Source organism: Protopterus annectens, chromosome 1.part1 (assembly GCF_019279795.1).
Source record: "Protopterus annectens isolate FY-2018-M chromosome 1.part1, PAN1.0, whole genome shotgun sequence".
Classification (NCBI taxonomy): Eukaryota; Metazoa; Chordata; order Ceratodontiformes; family Protopteridae; genus Protopterus; species Protopterus annectens.
This window is the reverse complement of record NC_056726.1, coordinates 1,171,895,818-1,171,923,527: the sequence shown is the minus strand read 5'-3', so window position 1 is coordinate 1,171,923,527 and position 27,710 is coordinate 1,171,895,818.

The following is a 27,710-nucleotide window of genomic DNA, read 5'->3' as shown; positions in this document are numbered from 1 at the left end:
TTGACAAGTGTTAGCTTCTCTAAAAGCCACATTCCTCTTTCTCTTTTCATTTATCTTTCTCTTCCTGTTTGTTTTTAGATGAGTCAGGATTGTTGGGTTCTGTCTATCATTCTTCACGGGTACTTCATGGTGTGGAACTCTTGTCCTCCTTTTATGGGCATTCCTCAGCCTCCTCAGGAACAACTTCACTTTTTCCCAGAGGGTCTTCAAGATCTCTTGACTCAGGGTAATACTCAAGAGGCGCCTGTGTTCAAAAGGGGGAAAGGGTTCTACTCCAGACTGTTTCTAATGCCCAGAAAGGAGGGCACTTGGAGACCTATTCTAGACCTCTCTCATCTAAACACTTTTCTGAAAGTGCCTTCCTTTCAGATATTGTTCCTTTAGACTATGTTTCCTTTCTTCCTCTCTCAGGCCTATATGGTGTCTCTGGGTCTCAAGGATGCTTATCTCCATAATCCGATCCATCCTCTTTTCAGGAAGTTTTTGTGTTTCTCTGCTGCTTCCTGGCATTTTCAGTTCTCTGCTTTGCTTTGCCCTTTGTCCTTTCTACTGCCCCAAGGGTGTTCACCAAATGGATTGCTCCTGTGATTGCTTTTTGCAGGCTTCAAGGGATACAAATATTTCCTTACTTAGAAAACCTGCTGATTCAGTTGTCCTCTCCAGAGATCCTTTTGCAAAATGTTCATTTGCCATTTCCCTTCTTCAGAGCCTAGGGTTCACAGTACATTTCAAAAAATCTTATCTGACTCCTTCTCAGGATCATGTTTTTCTGGGTTGCAGGATTCAGACGGTGCCAATGCTTGCATCAATGCCCCCCTCCAAAGGCCTTAACTCTCATTTCTTTCTTTCACACTCTTCTTCCTCTGGCTTTCGTTTCTGTCAGGGAGTTTCTGAGAGCTCTGGGTTTCATGGCATACACCATTCTGGTGCTCCCTCTGGCCAAACTTCATATGAGAAAGTTTCAGTGGTGTCTGAAGTCAGTGTGGCTTCCACATGCACATCCTCTAGACTTTGTAGTTCCTCTTCTATCTTGTCTCAGACAGGAACTTTACTGCTGGATTCAGCAGTTGCATCTGAATCCAGGGATCCCTTTTCATCCTCCTCTTCCCTCTCAGGATGTTTCAGACATGGGATGGGGGCAACATCTGACTCCCTAAAGGGACAGAGGATGTGGCTACCTTGTCAGTGGAAGTAAGACATCAATGTCAAAGAGATGAGAGCTCTTCTGCTTGCTCTTCAGGCCTTTCATCCTCTTTTCTCTCTGGGGCCCCTCATGAAATGGTATATTAACAATCAGGGAGTAATGAGATCTTATCTTCTTTGCCGGTTGTTGCTTCTGGTATGGGATCTTGCTGTCAAGTATCAAGTTACTCTTCAGGCAGTTTATATCCCTTCCAGTCAGAACATTGTGGCAGACACTCTGAGCAGGTCCTTAACTCAATCCCACAAATGGATGCTTCACAGGGATGTGTTTCTGGACATTATCCACCAGCGGGGTACTCCTCAAGTGGATATTTTTGCCTCCTTTCTGAACAGACAGCTTTCTCTGTTTTGTGTCTGAGTCCCAGGTAATCTGGTGTGGAAGGTAGATGCCCTCTCATTTTCTTGGAAGGGGATTTTTTTTATGCATTCCTCTCATTCCGACCTATTCAAGATTCAACAGAATGCTCCCAAAATCTTGTTGGTGACTTCCTTTTGGCCGTGACAGCACTGATTCCCTCTACTTCTGCATCTAGCCAGGGGCAATCATCACAGGTTACCTCACAAGGTGGTTCTAATTACACAAGCCAAGGGATCTGTCATCCATCCTCACCTGTCCACACTTCAACTGACACTGTGGGTGACAGAAATTTGATTACGAAGCGACACCTTGTTTTCTTTGGACAAACTGCAAGTCCTGCAGGAGGCCATGAAACCTACCACCAGGAAATCCTACTTATCCAAATGGAAGAGGTTTTCTATTTGGTGTCTCTCTCATAAACTGGACCCACTTACTGTGGATGTTCCTTTGTTTATCCCTTATTTGTGTGAGTTGCTCAATGCTGGTTTGGTCTAGTCTTCTACTAAGGCCCATGCTGTTTTGGTCTATTCTTCTACTAAGGCCGACTTATCACCTATCCCTGCTTGTCTGGTTTTACCTCCTCCTTTAGCTTCTAGATTTGAGGTTAAACAATTTCTTAAAGGTGTCCTTAACATTCGACCTCACAGGAAGAGGTGTTCCTCCTCCCTGGGATCTTAATTTTGTTTTGGAGAAGTTGACTCAGGCTCCTTTTGAGTCTGCTGCTTCAGCTTCCTTGCAACATTATTCTTGGATGATTGCTCTTTTGTTAGCTCTTACTTCTGCCAGACTGGTGTCTGAGTTGCAAGCCCTTATGACCTGTCCTCCTTTTTTGATCTTTCACGAGAACAAGGTGTTTTTGCACATCAATTCTTCTTTTATACTTAAGGTGGTTAATAAGATATCACTTAATCAATCTATTAATCTGCCTACGTTTTTCATCATGTCTGCAATCTGACAGTGAGAGGGTGCTGAATACTTTGGATGTGCATAGGCAAGGTTTATTTGGATAAGATTAAGGTTAATGTAAAATTTGATCGGTTGTTTGTTTCTTTTCATCCTAGATCTTTGGGACTAGCTGCATCCAAGCAAACTATTTCTTCTTGGATTTCTAAGGCTATTTCTTTTTGTTACACTTTTCATGCTAAGAGCCTTCTTTCTTCATCTAAGACTCATTTTACTATAGCTGTGGCTTCTTCTGGTGCTTTTCTCAAGATCTTAGCTACTAATTATATTCTTGAACCAGCTACCTGGACTTCTGTATATACCTTTACCAAGCACTACAAGTTGAATGGTATCTCTAGAGCTAGGGCTGGTTTTGTTAGTACCATTCTTCATGGCTTTTTATGGGACTCTTCTGCTCCTTCCTCCTCCCAAGTTTCCTCTTGAGCTTTGGAACTCTCCCATCTGTGAAGAATACTGCAGCAGTGAATGTAAGGACATAGTACAGTTGTGTAAAATCTTACCATAATAGCAGATGTCCTTGCCTTCACTGCTGCAGTATTCACTCCCTCCCTCCATCCCCCTAGTCCTTTGCCTTCTTGGATGACCATGTACAGGTTACCTCTCGGGTTCCTTGGACTGGTGTTACTACTGGGGCAATCAGTTCTGTAGATGGTATGCCTGAATGTCACCTTTATGGCCTGCACTATGCAAGGAATGTTTGCATGACATTCAATGTACCTTAAAGGAACAGTAGGCTTTGGTAGACTGGCTGGACATCGGACTTCCACAAGAGTGATTCCCATCTATGAGGAAAACTGCAGCAGTGTGAAGACAAGGACGTCTGCTGTTATGGTAAAATTTTACACAACTGTACTTCATTTACCTTATTTTCGCTGTAACTAAGTCATATTTTATAAGGGCCCAAACGTGCAGTCTAAAATAAATTAATTCATACTTAAGTGCATACATGCAAACTTTGTCTGTCTCTCTCACACAAACACAAACACACACACACATATACACACACACACACACACACACACACACACACACACACACACACACACACACACACACACACACACACACACACATTGATCTGGCATATTTTCAGAAAAAATATTTGCTATTTTCCATGCTATTTCTATTGATTTCTCTATTTTACTTTCTCTGTTTATTTTTTATTGTGATCTCTTTGTCATTTTTGTGTAAATTTCTTGCACTGATTTGGCTTTTTCTTCCATCACTAGGACTTGCAGTATGACCCAAAATAAATATAGATTCTCATTCAAAACATACTTGGTTTGCTCTGTTTTATAGGGTCCACTCAGCATACGTGGAATATGCGTATGTTTGCCCAGCTTGCATTGTACAGTTGGTTCATACTTCAGTAGAGTAAGTTCCATTCTTTATAGTTTTGAGGGTGCCTTGTGCAAAGGCCTTTTGAAACTGCTCTGTAAGGGCTTATGTTTATTCCTTACCAACATTTGTTTTCTATGTATGTCCCCATGAAACTTCTCACATCCATACGCAATGCTGGCATTTCTGTTTCAGTCTTAACTTATCTGGTTTGTGCATCAGGAAATACTCTATCTAGCATCTGTTTACTCGGATAGTCTATGTGGATATAGTTCCTTTTCAGTGGAGGCTCCATTAAATGTAGCAGAACCTAGCAATAATGCAGTACTCAGAACAAATACATGATGTATAATATTCAGTATACCATAAGAAGAAATAGCTTACACTGCTCTGACCTGTATTGAACTGTATGTGCAGTGTGAGAGGTATGTTATATTAGTACTAAATACAGTTGCAATACAGAAGTATAACTTTTTCCATACATAAAAATAGTTAATAATATCTTATCATGTGTATTAGGAAGATGAAGGTACAACTACTGATTATTTGTGTTAACGGAGCAGTGTGTTCAGTCAGATTATGAAAGAACGTTTTAAGTAAATGACTGAGTTAAAGTTTCTGATCAGATCAGAATCAGATCAGAAAACAGAGAGAAAGTTTACAGGATAAAAATTGAAGATTCAAAGTGGGGGAAGTATAGGGCGAAGTAGATAAGTGTTATAGAAGTACTGATGAATGAGTGTAAGTGAGCAGGATTGCAAGAAACAGAGTAGCTTTGACACGGTAGTTAAGAACATAGTTCAAGTGTTTATGTTTTTAGTTTAGAGAGTGTGGAAAGAAAAAGTCTTAGCAAATTGTAGATAGGAAGAACAACCATAGTGGCACTGTATTTTGTTTGTTAGCATGCTCTCTATTTGTCTGATTTAAATAAATAAAATATAGAAGAATGTGACATAAAGCTCTGTATGTCACAGGTTTGTTACATTGTGCAAGTACTACTGTAATTCTAAACTGACTGACGTTTACCTGTAACAGAAGCACCATCGCACGTAACAATGGTATCACATCTTAGTAGCTGTGCCTCAGTCACAATTTTTTTTCAGACATTTCTGTCTTGTTTCACTGATCTATCCCATTTTGGATCATGTTTTAAAAGCAATCTCAAAGGCATAATATCATTTTTTATTTATTAACTGGGAAAGTCTGACTTGGAACGAAGCCAATTTTCAGCAGAGGCCCAGGGAGAAACACTCCAGATGCATGTTTTTGTGATGTGGAAGGAAACTAGAAGAAACCCACACAAACGCAGGAAGGACATGCAGACTCCACACAGAAGTCACTGCAGCTGAGAATTAAACTGGAGAATCTCTTGCTGTGAGGCAACAACACTACCACGGCACCACTGCCCCATTCATGCATATTTGGTATAAACTTTTCTAAGTACTATACCTTTCTCCAAAGTCATATCAGATCTTTGTCCACTGCTGGCTTAAGCATTTACACTGAAAATCTCACATTTTCATTATATGGTGTTAAACATGATGTTAGATTATGACCCATGTACTTCTGAATGATTATGCACATCAAAAACTTATTCCTGTTGGCTGAAATTTATTCTTCTTGACAATCAGATTACAGTGCCTTAATCTGTCTAGCAGCATAAAACAGTCTTCAGTCATATCTATGCTTTATTTAATGTCCATATCATCAAATCATCAATAACGTTTACCATGCAATCCAGACCTTCAAAAATTTGCTCTAGGTGTCTTTGGAATACTTCTGGCACTATTGAGATCCCAAACAGTAACCTGAAAAAAAATCTATATCTTCCCAATGGTATGTTAAAAACAACAGAAGTTCATACTTTTTTCCTGTAGCTAGATCAGAAACCATGTTTAACATCCAATATTTTGCATTAAACATAATGGGCAAAACTTTTGTAACTATAATTAAGGGGAAATGGTTTCTTTTGATCGCTTTTTCAAAGCTTGTTTTGCTGTAAGATTCTGGGTTTGTTCTTTTTCAATATAATGGTAGTACTGTTAACTCATTCAGTAGATTCTATTTTGCTTCACAGTTACACCAAAACTTTATTTTTTTAATTTCCTGCTACATTATTTCTCTTAGAACTATTGCCACTGTTTTCAGAGAAGAGATATATTTTTTGGATCCCAGCCATTAACAGAGACACACACACCAAATACACACATTGTGAAGAATGCCACCTAAATATGCAACAGAGGTGACTGATGTACAGTTTCTTAACCTAGATGGGATAATTTATCAAGAAAAGCTTTAAACTTGCTTTTGTTTGGTTCCAGACCTTACTGTAAAATTAAAGCACATAAATTGGTAAAGCTCTGACTGACAGCTGCTATCCAAGTTGTTAACCATTTTTGGTCTTGTCCCAGTTTATGACTGCAATAGTGCAATCTGTGTTACTACTAGAAAGGCTAACTAGAACAGTGAAAAAAATGCTTAAACAAACTAACATGATCTGATCGACCATAAAGGAGTGCATAGAGGTGATCAAGCAACACGAGGATAATCTAAGCAGTCATATCCAGGGTTCATAGGTTTATACTAGGCTATCTGCCCTAGGGCATTTATAAGCCTAGCCCAAAGTTTTTGTGGCTTTCACCACCCCTTAAGTTTGAAGGATACTATGCCCATTATTTTGCCATGCCTCTGTCCAGCAGTGACACTGAGGTGATCCCTGGGGTAAACCTGCGATCTCCCATCCATTGGTCAAGATTTCTCTTGAACAAAGCCAGCGAGGTGCTCTGCCTCACATGTACCAGGATTTTGTTCCACAGCATAGGGAGTCTCTGGGTGATGAATCTGTCCCTCCAGCACGTCCTATTTATAACCGTGTTAAGGTTTAAGTCTCTTGCTCTTGTAGTTCTGATGGATTTGGATTTTTTGAGGTGGAGCATGTTCATTAATTCCGGGTTGGACATGGCCTTGTATGTCAGGCACGGGTCACCTCTGAGCAGACGGTATGTGACTGAATAGAGCTGGAGTTCCTTCAGTTGGGCAGCATAAGACATATTTTTGAGACCCTTTATCCTTTTGGTGAGGAACTTTTGGGGCCTTTCCAATTGCTGCAAGTGTCGGGTAAGATACATTCCGAATGGGGCATTGTACTCTATCATTGGTCTGATGAGTGATGAGTACAGGGGAACAATGACCTCCCTTGATCTAGATGTGAATCCCTTCATGATCAGGTGGGCAATGTAGAAGGTCTTCCTAACTACTTTGGCAACGTGAGTGTCAAACAAAAGGTTGCTGTCAACCTGGGTCCCCAGATCCCTGATAACCTCTTCTGTGCTTAGTGGATTGCCATCTATATGGTAGCTAGGGGTAACTTTGTTTTTCCCGAAGGGTATGACTATGCATTTTTGGCTTAACTTTAGGCCATGGCTCTGGCACCAGTTATCCGTTTCTATGAGACCCTTCTGAAGGATATCTGTGTCTGATGTGTTTTCAACTATGGTGCCCAGCTTGCACTCATCTGAAAACTTTGTCAGCCATAATCCTCCTGTGTTTGCCTGTACTACTGAAAAGTAGATGCCGAACAAGAGGGGCCCAGAACTGAGGACACCACTTGTGACTGGCTTGGAGTCTGACATGGCGCCAGCAACTCTGACCCTGTGGGTTCTGTCACTTAGCCAGTTTGCAACCCATCTTGTGATGTATGGGTTTACATTTAAGCTGGTGAGTTTTTCAATGATACCCGAGTGGGTATTGTGTCAAAAGCTTTTGCAAGGTCAAGGTAGGCTGTGTGGACTGCCTTGCCCTCATCAATGGCCTTGGTGACTGTTTTGAAAACGTCAACCAAGTTTAAAAGGCATGATCTGCCCTTGACAAAGCCAAACTGGGTTGGATCCAATGTCTGTAAGTCCCCTATGTCTTTATTTATGAGTTCCATTATGATCCTCTCCATAGCTTTGCAGACCAGGCTTGTTAAGCTGATGGAGGGTCAGTGGAGGCACCGCCTTTGTGAAGTGGGACCACAATTGCCGTACGCCACTCCTTGGGTATGTATCCTGAGGTGAGGCTAAGATTAAACAGCTGCCCTAACTGCGGGTTTAATTCCTCATTGAGTTCGTGGAGCACACAACCGGGGACACCATCTGGTCCCATAGATGCTGTGTTTTTTGCCTTGGAGAGCAGTTTTCACCTGAGCATTTGAGATGTTTGGGGGGCTACAATCCGCTGGTATAGATATCTCCTTTGGGGAGGGAATTTGCACTGAACCTGTCAGCCAGTATGTTGGCAATGTCTGTTGGTTCAGTGATTTTTACATCATTTTGAACTAATTCTGAGCATATCTGGGAGTTTCCTCCCAGGTTCCTAACATAGCTAAAAAAGGCCTTATGATTGTCTTTTGAGTCCTTAGTGACTTTTCTCTCAAAATTTGCCTTGGATGATTTTATGAGTGATTGTAGTTTTTACTTATAATGATCAGGGTGTCTTCCTTTAAGGATTTTGCTCTATCTTGTAGTAGCTGTCTCCTTTATTGTAGAGCTTGTTTATGGCTGGGGTCCACCAGACTGGGCTTGCCTTTGGTGCAAAGAGTCTTTGTTTTGTTTGGGATTGCCTGATCCATGCAGTCCTGGAGGTGCTGGTAGAAGGCATTTGTAAGTGATTCAGTGGCTTGAGTAATGGTTTCCGCTGGCGGGGGCCTTGAAAGAAACCACACCAGTCTTAAGAAGTGTGAAGTCGGCTTTTGAGAAGTTCTTCACTGTGGTCTTTTATCTGGGGTGGGGCGGATGTGGACTTCCAGTGAGATTAGTTTATGATCTGATCTCACCAATGAGGGTATACTTCGGTGTTGAACATTGTGTCCCCATGTTCGTGATGATGAGATCTAGTATGTTTTCCCTCTTGTGGGGATGGTGACTAGTTGTTCCATGGCATTAGAGTTTATGAACTCTAGGAACCTTTGGGCTAGAGTGTTGGGGCTTGAGTAATGATCCCAGTCTATATTCGGATAGTTGAAATCACCTAATATGATGGTGTTTGGAGATACATTTATCCTCCAGTGTTTTCAGGAAAGCTGTGTGAGGTTCCTGAGTTTGAGAGGGTGGCCTGTAACATGCTACAAATTGCAGAGCAGTCTTGCCTATGGTTAATTGCACCTGGATGGTCTCCAATGCCTCGTGCGTTGCCACCAACCTGGAGGTGTGGGTATCCTTGATGAATATGGATACCCCCCTCCTTTCTTGGTGTGGTCCGGATTTTGGGGCCGGAACCCATGATATGAGGTAAAACCTGATAGTGCCGGGGTGCTCTCAGGAGCCTTGAACCAGGTTTCAGTCACAGCACAGACATCGATGTTCTCCATACTGAGAAGGGCTTCGAGTGCGTGCATCTTGAGGTTGAGACTTCTGGCATTGAGCAGCATTACCCTTAGTTTTTTTTCTTTTTTGTGTTCTAGGGATCTGATGATATGATCAAATAGCTTCACTACAAAATCAGAATAACTTTTCAATAGGAATAGGTAATGACCAAGAAAGTCACAGCTAGCAAATATTATTTGAATGGCTAAATGTTTTCTGTACTCCTTGTCAGGATGCCATACCTGTATGTTCAGGGGAGTGTTCTGGACATGTTCACTCACAGAATGCACCATACTGATCATATCTGCAATATATAGGTTCATAGGTGTGTACTAGACTAATGGCCCAGGAGCCTTTACAAGCCTAGCCTATAGAAGTGCCCTGGCATCATGCCACCCGGCATTAGTTCCCAGTGCCTCTATCAAGTAAAGCCACTGGATTGATTCCCAGGGTGAACTTTCTATTATCCATCTTCTGATCAAGATTTCTCTTGAAGAGGGACAGCAAGGTGCTCTGCTTGACATGTATGTGAAGTCTATTCCAGAGCATGAGCAGCCTCTGGGTGAGGAACCTGTCCCTCCAGCATGTTCTGTTGATTGTGGTAATGAGGTTGAGGTCTCTGGAGCATATGGTGCGAAGGGATTGGGATTTCTTTAGATGTAGCATTTCTAACAGAGCTGGGTCAGACATGGCTTTGTAAGTCAAGCAAAGATCACCTCTATGTAGGCAATATGAGACAGAGAATAGCTGGAGTCATTTGAGTCTGTCCGTGTAGGACATGTGTTTAATGCCTGGGATCCTCTTCGTGAGGTACTTCTGTGGCCTCTCCAGCTGTTGCAGGTGTCTAGTGAGGAACATGCCAAATGGGGCTTTATACTGAATGATTGGTTTAATGAGGGAAGAATAGAGAGAGATGATGACCTCTTTCTTCCTGGATGTAAAACCCTTGGGAATGAGATGTGCCACATAGAAGGACTTTCTGACCACAGTGGCAATGTTGTGGTTGAAGGAGACGTTGCTGTCAACCTGTGTCCCCAGATCTCTTATAACGCCTTTAGTGTTCAGTGGGCTCCCATTGATGTGGTAATTAGTGGGAACTGAGTTTTTACCAAAGGGGATGACGACACATTTTTTGGCATTAAGCTTAAGGCCATGTTTTTAACACATCATTGGTCTCAGTGAGGCTTTTCTGTAGGATGTCTGCATCACTTGGGGAGTTAATAATGGCTCCCAGCTTGTAGTTGTCTGCGAACTTGGTCAGCCAGAGTCCCTTTGTGTTGGCCTGGACTTCTGAGAAGTAGATGCCAAACAGGAGAGGACCCAGGACTGATCCCTGTGGGACTCCACTTGTGACTGGTCGGCAGTCTGACTTAGAGTCTACTACTTTCACACTGTGTGTTCTATCTGTGAGCCAATTTGAAACCCACCTAGTGATATAGGGGTTGAGGCCTAGTTTGGTGAGTTTATCAATAACTCCCAAGTGAGGACTGGTATCAAAGGTCTTGACCAGATCGAGGTAGGCTGTATGCACTGCCTTACCTTTATTCACAGCCCGGGTGACTGACTCAACAAAGTCCACCAGGTTGAGCAGGCATGATCTCCCTTTCACAAAGTCAAATTGCGTGTGGTCTAGAGATTGGAGATTTCCTATATCTTTGTTAATCAGGTCCATGATGATGCATTTCATAGCTTTACATATCAGACTCATTAGGCTAATGGGGTGATAATTCCCATGGTCTGTAGTTGCTCCCCCTTTATGGAGAGGGATGACTGTAGCAGTGTGCCATTCATTAGGGATGAAGCCTGAGGTGAGGCTGTGACTGAATAGGGCACACATATGTGGTGCCAGTTCGCTTTGTAGTTCATGTAGAACACAGCCCTATGGGTCCCATGGAAGCTATATTCTTGGCTTTGGACAATGTGGCTTTAACCGGTGCTGCAGTAATCCTGTGTGCGTGGCATTCTTCCGGTATTGTGATCGGTCCTTTAGGGGGGGAGAGAGGGATAAAGTTGGCACTGAATCTGTCAGCCAGTATGTTGGCAATATCTGTTGGCTCAGTATAGGAGGTACCATTGTCCAGTAACTCAGAGCAAATCTGGGTATTGTTGTGGAGGTTCTTGATATAACTATAGAAGGCTTTGTGATTGTTTTTAGTGACTGCCGCAATTCTGCCTTCATAGCTGGCTTTAGAGGATTTGATGAGGGATCTCAAATTTTTGTTGAAGGTAATGAGGGAGTTTTTTCAGTCTTGGGACTTCACCTTTTTCTGCAAGAGTTTCTTCCTTCTGTTGTAGAGTTTATTAATGGCAGGGAACCACTAGATTGGCTTCATTTTTTTTTGGAGGAGAGTGTCTTGGTTCTGTTGGGTATGGCTAGTTCCATGCATTTATGTACATGTTCGTACAGTGCATTGGTGTATGATTCATCAGTCATGCAGCTATTTTCCATTGGCATGGGTGCTGTGAAGTTAGCCACCTCTGTTTTTAGGAGCCCAAAGTCAGCTCTGGAGAAGTTTTTCAAGGTGGTTACCTTTGCAGAGGGTGTGGGTGAGATGTGGATTTCCATGGTGATTAGTTTATGGTCAGATCTGACCAGGGAAGAATTGACTACTGGTGTAGAGCAATGGTCACCCATGTTAGTAACAATCAGGTCAAGGATGTTGCTTCCTCTAGTGGGGGTCAGAATGAGCTGGTCCAGGGCATTGGAACTGATGAATTCCAAGAAGCGTTGGGCCAGTGTATTGGTGCTTGAGTAGCTCTCCCAGTTGATGGAGGGGTAGTTGAAGTCTCCTAGTATGAGAGTGTTGGGCTGGACCATGACAGATCCCAGGGTGCTTAGGAATGTGGAGTGAGAGTCTAGGGACATGGTTGGGGACCTATAATAGGCTATGACCTGGATCGCCATCTCACCCAATGTTAGTTGTACCTGAAGTACCTCAGATGCGGTATGCTGTGCTACTAGTTTTGCGGTGTGCATATCCTTTATGAATATTGAGACACCACTGCCTTTGGAACTATGTTCCATGTTTTGGGGCCGAAAGGTGTGGATTGAGTTATAACCTGGTAGTGCAGGGGTGCTTTCTGCTGCTTAAAACCAGGTCTGCGTTACAGCACAAATGTGGAGCAAATGTGCTTCGAGCGAGTGCATCTTGACATTTAGACTTCTAACATTGAGCAGCATGACCCTCAGATTGCATTTATTTATAGCTGTTACAGTGGTAATTTGGTCTTTGGAACACTGCCTAAAAAAGACACCATAGGAGTGGCAAGAGCCTTAGCCAGTGTATATGGTGAATATTCAGTAGTATTTTTTTCACAGTGCATATACATTGCCATCTTTCCTGTTAATTACTAGGGTTTAGCAGCTTTTCAGTGTAAATATTGTTATTAACCTTATCACTGATTGTCCTTTTGGTATATGGATTACTGGTACTGCATATACTGGTACTGTACCCAGTAAAAAAGTCTACATGTTCTGTAAAATGCCAGTGATTAAGCCAACTACTATATTTTCCAATTAACACTTTCATTTTTTGTACTACATTTTGCTACTAGTGCATGGACTGAGGAAAGTCCGACTTGCGCTGCCTTTTACTCTATACAGTACACTATTTTCTTGGTGACTTAGCAGTTTTCATGGTTTCTACAGGATCATTCCTTTTTACTGTATGCCTGCACCATATTAAAGCAACATTCATGCTACCTTTCTGTACAACACTGATAAAAAACTTTTGTGCTGCTTGGTAAATGTGTGATTCCCTATTTGTTCGTAAGCTACATACTGCATTTACATGCCATGCTTCTCACAAGATAAGGGACCTGATAGATTTGGTTGATTTATTGTCTGATGCAAAAAAAAAAAAACTAAATCTGAAATAAAACCATGTGTTTCTTATTTATATATTAATGTGATAGATGACCAAGGAGGCTCACTTTATACCTTGTAATGTCAGTAAGTGCATTCTGATCAGTTCAGTGTGTGTTCTAACTTCAAAGCTCTAAATGTAAATTTTAACAAAGTATTTGGCTCACTTCCAGTGTCAATCTTAAATCCAGCAGTTCTGCTAGTAATAATGAGATGGTCTATGCGGTTGTTGCTTTTTCTGTTTATGTCATATGTTTTGGGTCTGCAATTCTAGATTTAAAACAGTGTAAGAAACTTCTCTGTGTGGAAGATTTCCTATATATATATATATATATATATATATATATATATATATATATATATATATATATATATATATATATATATATATAGTTATTCCCTGTATATTAATCAGATCAGATAATGGTAGTAGAAGTAGCGAACTTAAACTTAAATAAAAAATATATAATTTGAAATATTATACAGAATTACTAAGTATTCAAAAGTAATCCAAGCAGGGTAGACAGTGTTTCCAGTCAAAAATCCTTTATTAAGTACACAGACAAGCGATCCAAATAAAACAAAAATAATAGAGTAATAGTTTCCTCACAAGCTGTGGGTGGCTGTTGTGGTGCAGCGGTTAGCGTTGCTGCCTTACAGCAAAAGGTTCACTGGCTCGATCCTTGACTGGGGTGCCTTCTGTGCAGCGTCTGCATGTCCTCCCTGTGGTCATGTGGGTTTTCTCTGGATGTTCCGGTTTCCTCCCAGTAGGTGGATTGGACACTCTAAATTGGCCCTGTGTGTCTGCATGTCCTCCCTGTGGTCATGTGGGTTTTCTCTGGATGCTCCGGTTTCCTCCCAGTAGGTGGATTGGACATTCTAAATTGGCCCTGTGTGTGTGCCTTCTGTGGAAGGTTGGGTGCTGGGTTGGCAATCTGGCACCATAAAACTCCACTGGTAATCATGAGTGGACAGGTAATCTGCTGTGGTGACCCTTAATCAGGAAAAAGCCAGAATAAGAAAAAAGTTTCCTTGCAAGCTTTCTAACACTATATATATATATATATATGTGGTTTTTGTGATACAAAAAATGAGACCACAATAAATGTATTTCTTATTATTTTAACATTATTTTACCACGATAAATCCAATTGGACACAAAGTGTCCATTTTCAATGGAGTCCTGGGGAGAAAAGCTCCAAGGAAGTTAACAGAGTACATACATAGTTTAGATAACAATAAAAGACTGGTATACAAGGTAAGAGAAACAAAGAAGTACTAGAACAATTTTGTAAAACAATAAGATATTCAAACAATAAGATACTCAGGAGTAGAACCCCTATTTGCAATATTTACAAAAAAAAAATACATATCAGGTGAGTATCAGGTGAGAATGTAGTGTATGCAATGGAAGCATACAGCGGGTCACTTATATGGAGTAGTGGGTCTTCAAGGGGGGGGTCTTTGCAGTTGCAAAGTGGGTTAACATAGAGGTGTGAATTAAGAAGGCCCTTGAAAGTGCTTGTGTGACTTTGTAGCCTGAGTTCAGGTGGGAGGGTGTTCCATACTTTAGCAACATCATAAGAGAACAGGGCCTCCCCAGCACTGTAATTGCATGGGTTGATTTCAGTCAAGTTTTTGTTACATGAACATAGTTCCCTTTTGGGGTTATGAAAGTTTAGGATGTCAGCTAGGGCAGGGCTCTTACCCAGATGAAAAAGAATTTGATGGGCTATGATCAGTTGGTGGTAGCGTAGGAGGTTTGGAAATTCTAACCAGTGCAGTTTAGTTAGGGATTGGCAGTGGTGTGAATGGATCTATTATTGGCAGCGAACCTAGCTATTTTATTGTAGCATGTGGAGAGTTTATTCAGGTTAGTTTTGTTAATGTTGGTGAGCTTTGGAGAGGCGTATAGTAGTGTTGATAAGAGATGAGTTCTGGCTGTTGTTCTAGTTTTGGGGGTTAGGAATAGTATGCAACGATATAGGCAACCAAGTTTTTTATGGACTTTAGAGATAGCTTGGGATACGTGCTTGCTGAATTTAAGTTGTTGATCAGTAGTGATGCCTAAGAGATTGGCCTCAGTTACTGGGGTGATGAAGGTGCCATTGGATGACATGATGGTAAAGGTGGTGGAGGAGTGATTGATTGGGTGGAATAGTATTAGCTGTGATTTTTTGGGGTTTAGTATTAGTTGGTAGTTGTTTAGCCAGTTCTCTACCTCAGTGAAGGATTCCTGGGCTTTACTTTGTAGTAATTGGATGTTTTGTGCTGAGCAGATTAGAATAGTGTCATCCGCATACTGGACGATGTTGGCTTTAGTAGTAGCTAGGAGATTATTTGTAAATATGTTGAAGAGAAGGGGACCAAGGATTAAAACTTGTGGGACACCACATGTGACAGGGAGTGGGGGGGATAGGGAGTTGCCCCATTTGACAGATTGTGACCGGTTGTTTAGGTAACTGTTAAACCATTTTAGGGTGGAGTCATCGAGGTTGAGTTCTGCTAGGCAGGTGAGGAGTTTGCTATGGGAAACTGTATCAAATACCTTGGATAGGTCTAAGAAGGATTCACAGACCAGCTTCACTTGGTTCCTATGTGAGTTTATGGTATTGGAGAAATTAATTAGAGCAGTGTTAGTGTTATGGGAAGGTCTGAATCCATGTTGGGTTTTAGTTAGAAGGTTGTTAGTTAACAGATGGGTAAGGATTTGGTGGTGGATAAATTTTTCTAGAATTTTTGAGTGTGGTGATAGGATAGCAATGGGACGGTAGTTGGAGAGGTCAGTAGATTGACCTCCCTTGTGGAGAGGGATGATATATGAGGTTTTCCATAATGAAGGAATGTAATGACTCAGTCATTGTCCATGCTGGTGTGAATGACCAGAGATGTACCTCCCTGGACTACATGAAAAGAGACATAGAGGAGCTTTCTGGGCATGTAGCCCAGGCCGGTATGACCCTGACCTTGAGTAGCATCTTACCCTCACCAAAAATGATGCCACAATATGAAGACAAGATGATCAATTTCAACAATTGGCTTAAGTACTGGTGTCATTCAAAGGGGATCTAGTGCCTGTCAGCCTGGGATGACATGCTCGACAAGCCACGATGCTTCGCTAGGGACTGCTTGCACCTGTCACCCCTGGGCTTTCGGATATTGGCAAAGGCTCTTGCTACCCCCATAGTGCCTTTTTTAGGCAAGGCTCAAAAGACAAACCCACCTCCACAGGTATCACAAGGGGTAAGAAACTAAGAGTAATGCTACTCAACGCCAGAAGTCTAAACCTCAAGATGCATGCACTCGAAACTCTCCTTAGCATTTTTATTTATTTTATTTTATTTTATTTTATTTTACATTTGTTGACCGGGCTAGTCTAGCTGGATATATTTCCATTTTCAGTAGAGGCCCGGGGAGAAAAGCTCCACATAGAACATAACAATGAGACATACTATTAATAAACACATAGTATAAAAGTAAGACAACATTAGTAATAAAACAAATACAAATTGGTAGTAATAAAACTTGGTGATAAAATTCACAAAAATTAAGGCACTCCATCATTAAAAGTCCTGACTAGAGATAGGACAGTTTCAAGGCTTTTTACTAATTACAAACAGGCTATGCCATATGGCTCCTACTACAATAAGAAAAAAAAATGCAAGTGGGAGGAGAAGAAGGAGGAAAAATACAATGTAAGAAGAGAGGGAAGAGACAGAAGTCAAGAAATGAGAGAAAAAAAGAAAGAGAAACAAGAGGATATGGGAGAGGTTAGAGAAATAGGTCAGAGCATAGAGAGACTTCAAGGGAAAGGAAAGGTATATGCTAGGTATTAAGCACAAGGTAAGGTAAAAGGTCGGGAGAGGGTGGGGGGAGAAGTTAGTCAGGTGTACTACATGAGCAAAGCCAGTGATTTTGGAAGTACAGTTTGATTTGTTGTTTGAAGAGGGGTAGGGATGTGATGGAGAACATCGATATCTGTGCAGTAACAGAAACCTGGTTCAAGGCTCCCGAGAGCACCCCAGCACTACCAGGTTATACCTCATACCATGCTTTTCAGCCCCAAACCTTGGACCGAACCACAAAAGGAGGGGGAGTATCAATATTCGTCAAAGATACCCACACCTCCAGGTTGGTGGCACAGCACGAAGCATCAGAGACTATCCATGTGTAACTAACAGTGGGTAAAACTGCCTTCCAGTTTATAGCCTGCTACAGACCACCCTCCCAAATCCAGGAACCCCACTCGGCCTTCCTGAGAACAGTGGAGAATATGAAGGTCTCTCCAAACACCATTATATTGGGCGACTTCAACTACCCAAACATAGACTGGGAGCATTACTCTAGCTCCAACACCCTAGCCCAAAGGTTCCTAGAATTTATAAACTCAAATGCTATGGAACAACTTGTTACCACTCCCACAAGAGGGGAAAACATACTGGACCTGATCATCACCAACATGGGGACTCTATGCTCCAGACCAGAATTGTATCCCTCACTGGTAAGATCAGACCATAAACTAATCAAACTGGATATTCACATCCCGACCCCACCCCCTGCCCAGAAAACCACAGTGAAAAACTTCTCTAAAGCAAATTTCACACTCCTCAAAACCGAGGTGGAATCCTTCAAAGACCCCAGGCCTGTGGAAAATACAGCCCAGACCGCAGAATCCTTTATAAACGCATTCTATGAACACCTTCAGGAATGCATGGATCATGCAATCCCAAATAAAACCAAGACCCAATCCTCCAAAGGCAGATGTCCTGTCTGGTGGACCCCAGCCATAAACAACTATACAATAGAAGTAGGAAGCTATTACATGATAGAGCAAAATCCCAGAAAGGGAAGGCATCTCTGATCAGTATTAGCAAAATGACTATGGGCACTCATAAAATCATCTAAGGCCAGCTTCGAGAGAAAAATTGCACAGGACACTAAGGATAATCACAAGGCTTTCTTTAGTTATGTTAGGAACCTGGGTGGGAATTCCCAGATATGCTCAGAATTAGTCCAAAATGACAAAAAATACACCAAACCCACAGACATTTCCGACATCCTAGCTGACAGGTTCAGCGCAAACTTCTCCCCCCCTCCCCACCAAAAGGGTAAATATCTATCCCAGCAGAGTGCTGCCCCCCTGACATCTCAGATGCTTAGGTAAGAGACGCCCTCTCCAAAGTAAAAAACACAGCATCAATGGGACCAGACAGTGTCCCGGGCTGCGTCCTACATGAACTCCAAGAAGAACTAAACCCAAACATAAAACTACTGTTCAATCTCAGCCTTACTACAGGATATGTACCTGAAGAGTGGCGTAGAGCAACAGTGGTCCCTCTCCACAAAGGTGGTGCCTCAACGGATCCTGGAAACTATCGCCCCATAAGCCTGACTAGCTTGGTCTGCAAAGCTATGGAAAGGATCATCATGGACCTCATAAATAAAGATATTGGAGACCTACAGACACTGGATCCTACCCAGTTCAGCTTTGTTAAGGGCAGATCCTGCCTCTTAAATCTGGTCAATTTCTTTGAGACAGTCACCAAGGCCATTGACGAGGGGAAGGTGGTATACACAGCCTACCTGGACCTCGCAAAAGCCTTCGATACAATACCCCACTCGGGCATTATAGATAAGCTCACCAGCTTAAATATAAACACCTATGTCACTAGATGGGTTGCAAACTGGCTCAAGGACAGAACCCACATGGTTAGAATTGCTGGAGCCATGTCAGACTCCAAACCAGTTACAAGTGGGACCTCTCTTGTTCGGTATATATTTCTCGGAGGTACAGGCCAACACGGAAGGACTGTGGCTGACCAAGTTCGCAGATGACTGCAAACTGGGCGCCATAATCGACTCTCCAGCCGACAAAAGCATCCTTCAAAAGGGCCTCATAGAAACAGACAACTGGTGCCAGAGCCATGGCCTCAAGCTAAACGCCAAAAAGTGTATAGTCATCCTCTTTGGCAAAAAAAAAGTGCCCACAAATTACCACATAGGTGGTAATCCATTAAGTACAGAAGAAGTAATTAGGGACCTGGGGACCCAAGTTGATAGCAATCTCTCATTTGACAACCATGTGGCCAAAGTGGTTAGAAAAACATTTTATATAGCCCACCTAATCATGAAGGGATTCACATCTAGATCACGGGAGGTCATCGTGCCTCTTTACTCATCCCTCATCAGGCCCATAATTGAGTACAATGCCCCTTTTGGGATGTACCTTACCAGACACCTGCAGCAACTGGAAAGAACCCAAAAGTACCTCACCAAGAGGATCAAAGGGCTCAAACAGATGCCATATGCTGCCCGTTAAAGAAACTCCAGCTTTACTCAGTGGCATACCGCCTGCTCAGAGGCGATCTGTGCCTGACGTATAAAGCCATGTCCATCCCGTAATTAATGGACATGCTGCACCTCAGAAAATCCAAATCCCATCGACCTACGTGCTCAAGAGACTTGAACCTCAGCACTGAAATAAATAGGACAAGCTGGAGGGACAGATTCATAACCCAGAGGCTCCCTTCACTCTGGAATAAAATCCCAGTCCAGGTTAGGCAGAGTCCCTCATTGACTCTCTTCAAGAGGAATCTTGATGAGTGGATGGGAGATCGTAGGTTTACCCCGGGTATCACTTCTGTGTCACTGTTAGACAGAGGCACAGTATACTAACCTCAAAAAAGGGAATAGCAAAATTAATTTAAAATGGGTGGCGAAAGCCAAACACACTCTGGCTAGGCTTATAAATGCCCTAGGGCAGATAGCCTAGTATGAACCTATGAACCTATAATGCAAGGAGATAGATCTGTTAATGAGTAGGGAGACGGGGTAGGTGATGACCTTGGATGCAATTTGGAGATATTGAGCTGAGAGATTGTCGGTAGCTAGGGTGGTAGGTTTGAGTTTAGCTAAGAGATTTTGAATGGTTGTAGTTGGAACTGGGTTAGAAGTGAAGGGGGAGGAGTTAGTCTGGTAGTTTAAGGGTTGATGTTGGGTCATGGGTGATATAGCACTTACCAGGTTCAGAACTGAAAAGGTAAAGTAGTTATTAAAACTAGAGGCTATGTGTGGATCAGTAGCTGTGATATCTGGGGGTGGTGTGGTGGCTTTTAGGGGAAATATATTAAAACAAAGTACAATAAGCTGCTTGCATAAGTGTGCGCACCCTTAAACTAATACTTTGTTTAAGCACCTTTTCATTTAATTACAACATTCAGTCTTCTTGGGTACACACCTGCCATCAATTAAAGAGGCTCTGATTAACTTCAAATAAAGTTCTGTTGTCCTAGTAGGATTTTCCTGACACTTAGTTGCCTGCTACAGCAAAAGCCATGGTTCGCAGAGAGCTTACAAAGCATCAAAGGGATCTCATTGTTGAAAGGTATTAGTCTGGAGAAGGGTACGAAAACATTTCCACAGCATTGGATATACCATGGAACACAGTGAAGACAGTCATCAAAAAGAGGAGAAAATATGGGACAACAATGACGTTGCAAAAAACTGGACGTCCCTCCAAAACTGATGAAAAGACAAGACGAAAACTGGTCAGGGAGGCTGCCAAGAGACCTACAGCAACACTGAAGGAGCTGCAGGAATTTTTGACAAGTACTGGTTGTGTACTACATATGACAACAATCTCCCATATTCTCCATATATCTGGGCTATGGGGTAGGGTTGCAAGATGGAAGCTTTTCTTACACAGAAAAGCATTCATTCCCAGCTAAAATTTGCAAAACAATACATCAAGTCTCCCAAAAGCATTTGGGAAAATGTGTTATGGTCTGATGAGACTAAGGTTGAACTTTTTGGCCACAATTCCAAAAGGTACTTTTGGCGCAAAAACAACACTTCACATCAACAAAAGAACAACATCCCCACGGTGAAGCATGGTGGTGGCAGTATCATGCTTTGGGGTTGCTTTTCTTCAGCTGGAACTGGGTCTTTAGTCAAGGTGGAAGGAACAGTTCCAAATAGCAGTCACTTTTGACCCAAAATGTTCAGGCATCTGCTAGAAAGCAGAAGATGAAGAGGAATTTCACCTTTCAGCACGACAACAATCCCAAGGATACATCCAAATCAACAAAAGAATGGCTTCACCAGAAGAAAATTAAAATTTTGGAATGGCCCAGCCAGAGCCCAGACCTAAATCCAACAGAAAATCTGTGGGGTGATCTGAAGAGGGCTGTGCACAAGAGATGCCCTTACAATCTGACAGATTTGGAGCACTTTTGCAAGGAAGAGTGGGCAAATATTGCCAAGTCAAGATGCACCATGCTGATAGACTCCTACCCAAGAAGAGTGAATGGTGTAATTAAATAAAAAGGTGCTTCAACAAAGTATTAGTTTAAGGGAGTGCACACTTTTGCAACCAGCTTATTGTATGTTTTTTATTTTTTATATTTTCCCCTAACAGATTTGTTTGTTTTTCAATTGAATTGTACAGATTATGGGTCACATTAAAGGTGGGAAAAGTTTTGAAATGATTTATTGTGGTTTCATTTTTTATATCAGAAAAAACTGGCATTTTAACAGGGGGGGAGTAAACCTTTTATATCCACTGTATATATACTTTTTATCAGGCAAGGGTGTGGTTTATTGTGCTGTAAAACAAACCTCTGGATTTACTATTCCTCCGTGCAGGACTAGCTTAGTCCTACACAGAGGCGGCCATTCAGGAGCACAATGGCAGCGAGCCATGCATAATAATGAGGCACTCTGCCTGAGCTCCTAGGCTTACATGGAGTGTGTAAGAGTGCAGGGGGCGTGTCTGAGAGCAAAGCTCTCAGAATATACATGCCCCTGCAATGAAGAACTGCAGAAAGGGGTATGGAATGTGCGAGACTGCTCATAGGTGACCGCATAGCCCCACCAACAGTCCCCCTCATGTATAATAGCAACAGTATACATACATAAAATGAAGAAACCCTTTATTTTTTATAAAAATCCGATTAAAGCTAACCGTAGCTACGCAGGTGTGCCCATTGCTTAGCTACGGTTAATGCAGCTTAAATGGCTGAAGAGGATAACAAGGAAGATATATGCAAATGAAGCAGCATAGCAATAGTGTAGTGGGCAGCGCATTCGCCTTACGTGCAGGCATTCCTGGTTTGAGTCCCCATTGCAGCACATTCCAAACCATGTCATAACTAATATTTATGTTGCAACCCACTAAATAACATATGTTCATGAACTGGAGTACTGCAGTAAATGCAATGTGAGGTGTCAGTGTCATAATGAATAAGGCACTAGTAAACAGGTTTAAGCACAAATAAGCAGTAGTAAACATATTTAAGCACTAGTAAGCGGGCTTAAGCCTGTTTGCATGGTGGTAAGCAATGCCTACACTGGTTAAGCAATTCTAAAGCTAACTCTCTGTTATCAGATGTAATGGCAGGTTAGCAGTGCTTACCATTGTGCAAACCCACTTAGAACTGCTCAAAAGTGCCTTAATCACTCTGTATCCAACGGCCCTTGTTCTGCCCATCAACAAAATAAACAACAATGCAGGTCTCGAACCCAGGACCCTATACACAATATGCACAATAGCTAACCACCAAGCCATCACAGAAGTACAGAAGAATGAGGTATCAGCAAAAATGTCCTCACCATACTAAAACCAAACTGAACCTGTGAAAGGAATTAGTATACAGTCATATGTTCCGTAACCCACTGGATAACATAAATATGTGAACTGGAGTACAGCAGTAAGCCCAGAAGTGAGATGTATTTGTAATAGAGTGTTGAAATCCCCAATAAAACACAAGGACCCATAGAGTGTACCCACACATTAATCATGGTTACCAGGCAGATATATAAGATGTAATGAAGAAGAAATCAATGCCAAAAATAAAAAAATAATGCAAAGTCTAATGTAAGCAATGCTAAGCATTGCACAGGCCAGCTTAGGCGGTGTAAGCAATGTGTAGGCCAGCTAACTCAATGTGCCCGGTGTTATACCCCTTTAATCAATGCCAACCTTCGTTAAGCAGGTTTGCTCATAGCTTACTCTTTTTAAAACCGTCCAATCACAGAAAAGTGCGGGAAATCAGCCCTACTTAAACAAAAAAGGCGAGAATACATCACATAACTGGTTGTAGCTTCCCCTTGCAGGCACTATGACATAAGGGGAGAAGGTGTGTGCTTTCGGGTGCAGTGATGGTGCATCCAGGATTCCAAGGTCATGCCAGGACTCCTTGTCAAAGACCATGATCAGAGCCTGCTGCAGAGCCAGTACCAGGGCTCCTAATATAAGGTGGAGGTCTGGGACCATCTCGCCTGTGACCTAACCAGTGCCACTGGCATACCCTGAGCTGGTGAGCAGGTCAGGCACCACTATGCCGACCTGAAGCGGTGTAAGGGGGACCTTTTGGAGTTGTGGATCCAAGTTGCTAGAGCATCAGAGGATGTTCCAGCCATGTGCAAGTATAACCCCAGTATGTGTGTAATAATTGCCAGTTCATGTATGGTTAAATATTCCTCTTATGTCTCCCACAGCTGCAATGGAGCGGGCCATGAACCAGGAGGCCCACATCAGTCGCCTGGCAAGGTTGTGACGTGAGGCAGGTCAGTAATACTCATGCATTTACTGTCATAGGAAATAAAAATAAAAGTAGTAGTAAATTAATTGCTTGTTTAAAACCTGTATTGTTCAAGGCAAGTACTGCATACACTAGAGAATTTGGCAGGAAGAGTCTCATATTGTTTGTAAGTCAATAAAAGTGTAATAGCCTGACAAAACAGGTCTAACTGCTGGACTGCATGTTTATATCCTGGTATCATATGGTAATGTAGATATGCAATCATGTAATAGTGCTGTAGTATTAAGCACTGTTACCCACACCATGCACCATAAATTGAATGTGTAGGAATGCCTGTATATGACAGGTGTAATCCCCAGAGGCCATTTAGTACAACACTGAGACACACAGACAGTAAACAGGGAAAATGCAGACAACAAAAACCTAATAGCACATAAAACTGAGATGTGAACTGTTGCATGTTAAGTTGTCAATCTCGCCTTCATTCTTGCTGGATGGGTTCGGAGCTGATCCTCGGCTCCGACTCGGCACTTGCTAAGCTTGAGAGTCACTTTTACCAGCTCGAGGCAGCCCCATATCCCATGATGCAAGGCGGTAAATACCCAGATCTCGTTTGCCGCTTCGCCGATGAGGTACTCCTTTTACCAGCTCTTGGTAAGTAATTTGTTATACAAATTTTAGTCACCCCATTCCTAATTTTTCTCTCATATATTAGTTTATCTGTCACTTTTAGATAGTTGTAGGGTCTCTAGCTCTAGTTTTACTGTTTCCCTAGTTGTTTTATTTAGTCAGGCCTTCAATCCCCTCCCATCCCTTCCTGTAAGGGTGTGTGTGTGTGGGTTTATTTTTTCCCCATTTTAAGTTAAATTTTCTGAATCTGGGACTGTGTGAGTTGTGTGTTGTGTGTGTACTCACTATGTCCAAAGAACAGAGGGTCTCAGGCTTCAAGAAGTGTGACTCGTGCTGTCAGAAGATGTCTCTGACAGACGGTCACACTTCTTGTATCTACTGCCTGGGACCTCTCCACCTGCAGGACTCCTGTGCTATTTGTCACTCTTTCAGCCAGAGAGTCCTGCAGGAAAGGAGAAATAAATTAATTTTGAGAGGACTTCTTAAACCGGAGGGCTCCCCGGCCAAGTCTGCTCGGGCAAGCCTCTAAGACCTCCAAGGCCCAGGCTTCTGCTTGAAGCCTGCCCTGGCCCCGACTCTTTGAGTCGAGACCGGCCCCGGCTGGAGCCGATCTTATTTTGACTAAATCTTCGGCACCGATGGCTATCGGTGCCGATACTTTAACTGCCACATTGGTGTTGGCTCCGACCGGCTCCGACCACCATGTGTCTATTTCGCATCGACGCCGGCTCCGATACCATTATTTCCTTGCCTGTATCAGCTCTGGCCAGAGCCGATACATCTTTGAACAGGCTTGGAGCCGATAAGTTGTCGGCTCCGTCTGGAACCGAGGGTTCTTCGGCTCCGATGGTTCCATCGAGGAAGCGGTCCAGGTCTCCCTCTTTGGAGCCGATACTGTCGGCTCCAACCTCTCCTCTTCTTTCAGAGCAGAGCCATCGGAGCCGATCATCTAGGTCTTCCAGGCTCTCAGACCATGATTTGGAGAGAGTGGTAAGCAGATTGTTAAAATCACAGGCACTAGCCCAAATGCTTCATAGTCCATCTCAACAGACGACTACTAGTCCACACCCTCTTCAAGTTCCTCCTTCGACTCTCCTCCAGAGCTCGGAGCCGGAGTCTATGGGAATAGTCACTGCTATGGCTGCGGGGCAGATACCACCCCTTTCTGCTCCTTCAGCTTCTACTCTTATCTCCTCCTCGAGACCTTCCTTGGAGGGATCCGGTGGTCGGGCTTCCCTGGTCTGCTCCGAGGGGGTGAGTGGCATCGGACCCTTGTCCGACCCTGCTCTTCCCCTCAGGGCTTCAGCCTTGGTGAGCTCGGCCCCGACATCTGCCTCGGAGCCTTCCCTTTCAGTGGGCCGAGTCCCTGTTTCTTGAGCGGGTCTCGGATCTCCTGGGAGGAGCCTTCAAGGTGATGAGGAGTGTGCTGGCCCCTGGGCTCAGTCAGCAGTCTATCCCCTTAGCTCCTCCCTCTACGGTGCCTGTAGATGTCTCTTCCCACTCTCTTGCTCCCGGACCGAGAGATCCACCACCTCAGGTTTCCCCACTGGGAAGAACCCCCTCTTCCGTGGATTCTCCTGATCCATCAGGAGATCCTCCACGTAAGAGGACCTGTAAGAGGAAGCACCTAGACTCCCCTGAGTCTACTACTTCAGATACCGACTTAGATGAGTCGGAGGGGTCCCCAAGATCCCCCTCTGAGGATGTCTCTTTTTCAGACATTCTAGAACTCCTAAAACAGAGGGGAAACTGGCCCTCCATTAATCCCTCCGATGATGAGTCGGTATACCTAGAGGCGTTTGGATCTTGACCCTCCACCTCCTGGGTGTCTCCGCCTTTCGACCCCCTCATGGAGGTGATAGCTCGGAAGGCGTGGGCATCTCCTGATTCCGTAGAACCAGTTCCCAGGAGGCCTTCTAAATTTATTACAGCCCCTTCCGAGAAACAATTTCTTACAAAAGGTGTCCCTGTTGATGCCATGGTGGTGGCGGCCGCCACCAAGAAGGAACTTGCAGATCCTTCCGTACCAGTCCATCCTCCTAACAAGGATTCTAGGACCATGGACAGGTATGGTAGCGGATGTTTTCCTCAGCGACCTTTGCAGTGCTCGCTGAATTATTTATGTCACTTCACCCGACTCCAAAGGGACATCCTTTAAGAATTTGGTGAAGTAGTACAGGGTACTACAGCTGCAGGGCTCAGGACAAGATTGCTTCTCAGCTAGGAATCCTTAACTCCATAACCAACTCCTCCATGCGGCTGATTTCGTATGCAGCAGATGGAGCGAGTAAGCTGCAGGGACAGGAGTGGCTCTTAGGCGTCAGTCCTGGATGTGGCTCTGTAATTTTGCAGATCCCTTTAAGGCGTCCTTCACAAACTCTCCTTCGATGGGTCAACATTGTTTGGTCCTCAGGTGAAGGATCGTTGACCAGGTGTGAGCAAGACGGCAAGACTCTTTCTGCAGGAGTCTGTTTTTCCACCCTTCTAGGCCTTACCTAAAGGACAGAAAGGGGAAAGATGGTTCCGTAAATCTCAGGGAGTCACGCCCGGACACACATGGTCAGTTTACCCTAGAGGCAGAGGGGTAATAATAGATGCCACCCTAGGGCAGAGGGGTCCCCCAGAACCAGGGCAGCAGAGAGCTCTCTCTGACAAGCCCTTCCAGCATCCTTGAGGTGTTGCCCGACTGTCCATCCTTGGAGGCAGTCGGGGGAAGATTATCGCTGTACCCAGAAGCCTGGCTTTCCCTTTCACAAGACAAATGGGTACAGTCGATCATATCCGAGGGTTACAAGATTCCTTTGAGGAAAGTCCTTCACTCACAAAATTCCCTTCCAGATGTTCCACCCGGTCTAAGGGAAATCGCAAAATTAGAAGTATCAAAGCTTCTACAAAAAAGGGCCATTCAGCCAGTTCTAACAGACCATTCAGAGCCCGGAATCTATTCAAGGTTCTTTTTGGTTCCCAAAAAGACGGGAGATTGGAGACCAATATTGGACCTCAGCAGACCCAACAAGTCTGTGAAAAAGACAAGATTTCGGATGGTCACACTTCAGTCGATTTTGCCCTTCTTGGGCAAAGACAACTGGATGTGCTCAATAGACCTTCAGGATGTGTACTATCACATAAAAATCCACAGATGCTCCAGAAGGTTTCTCCGCTTTCGGCTGGGGTCCAGTCATTTTCAATTCAGAGCCCTGCCCTTTGGTCTCACTACAGCCCCAGAGTGTTCACCAAATGCATGGCAGTGGTCACGGCTCACCTGAGATCAAAGGATTCCAGGTGTTTTCGTATCTCGACGACTGGCTCCTCTCAGCCACCACCAGGCATCGACTTCTCAAGCCAGAGATTACACCCTAAATCTCTGCACTCAATTAGAATTTCGATCAACTACGAAAAATCCTCCTTATTGCCCTGCCAGTCTATTACTTTAATAGGCGCAAATTTAGTCACTGTTCGGGTGTCTG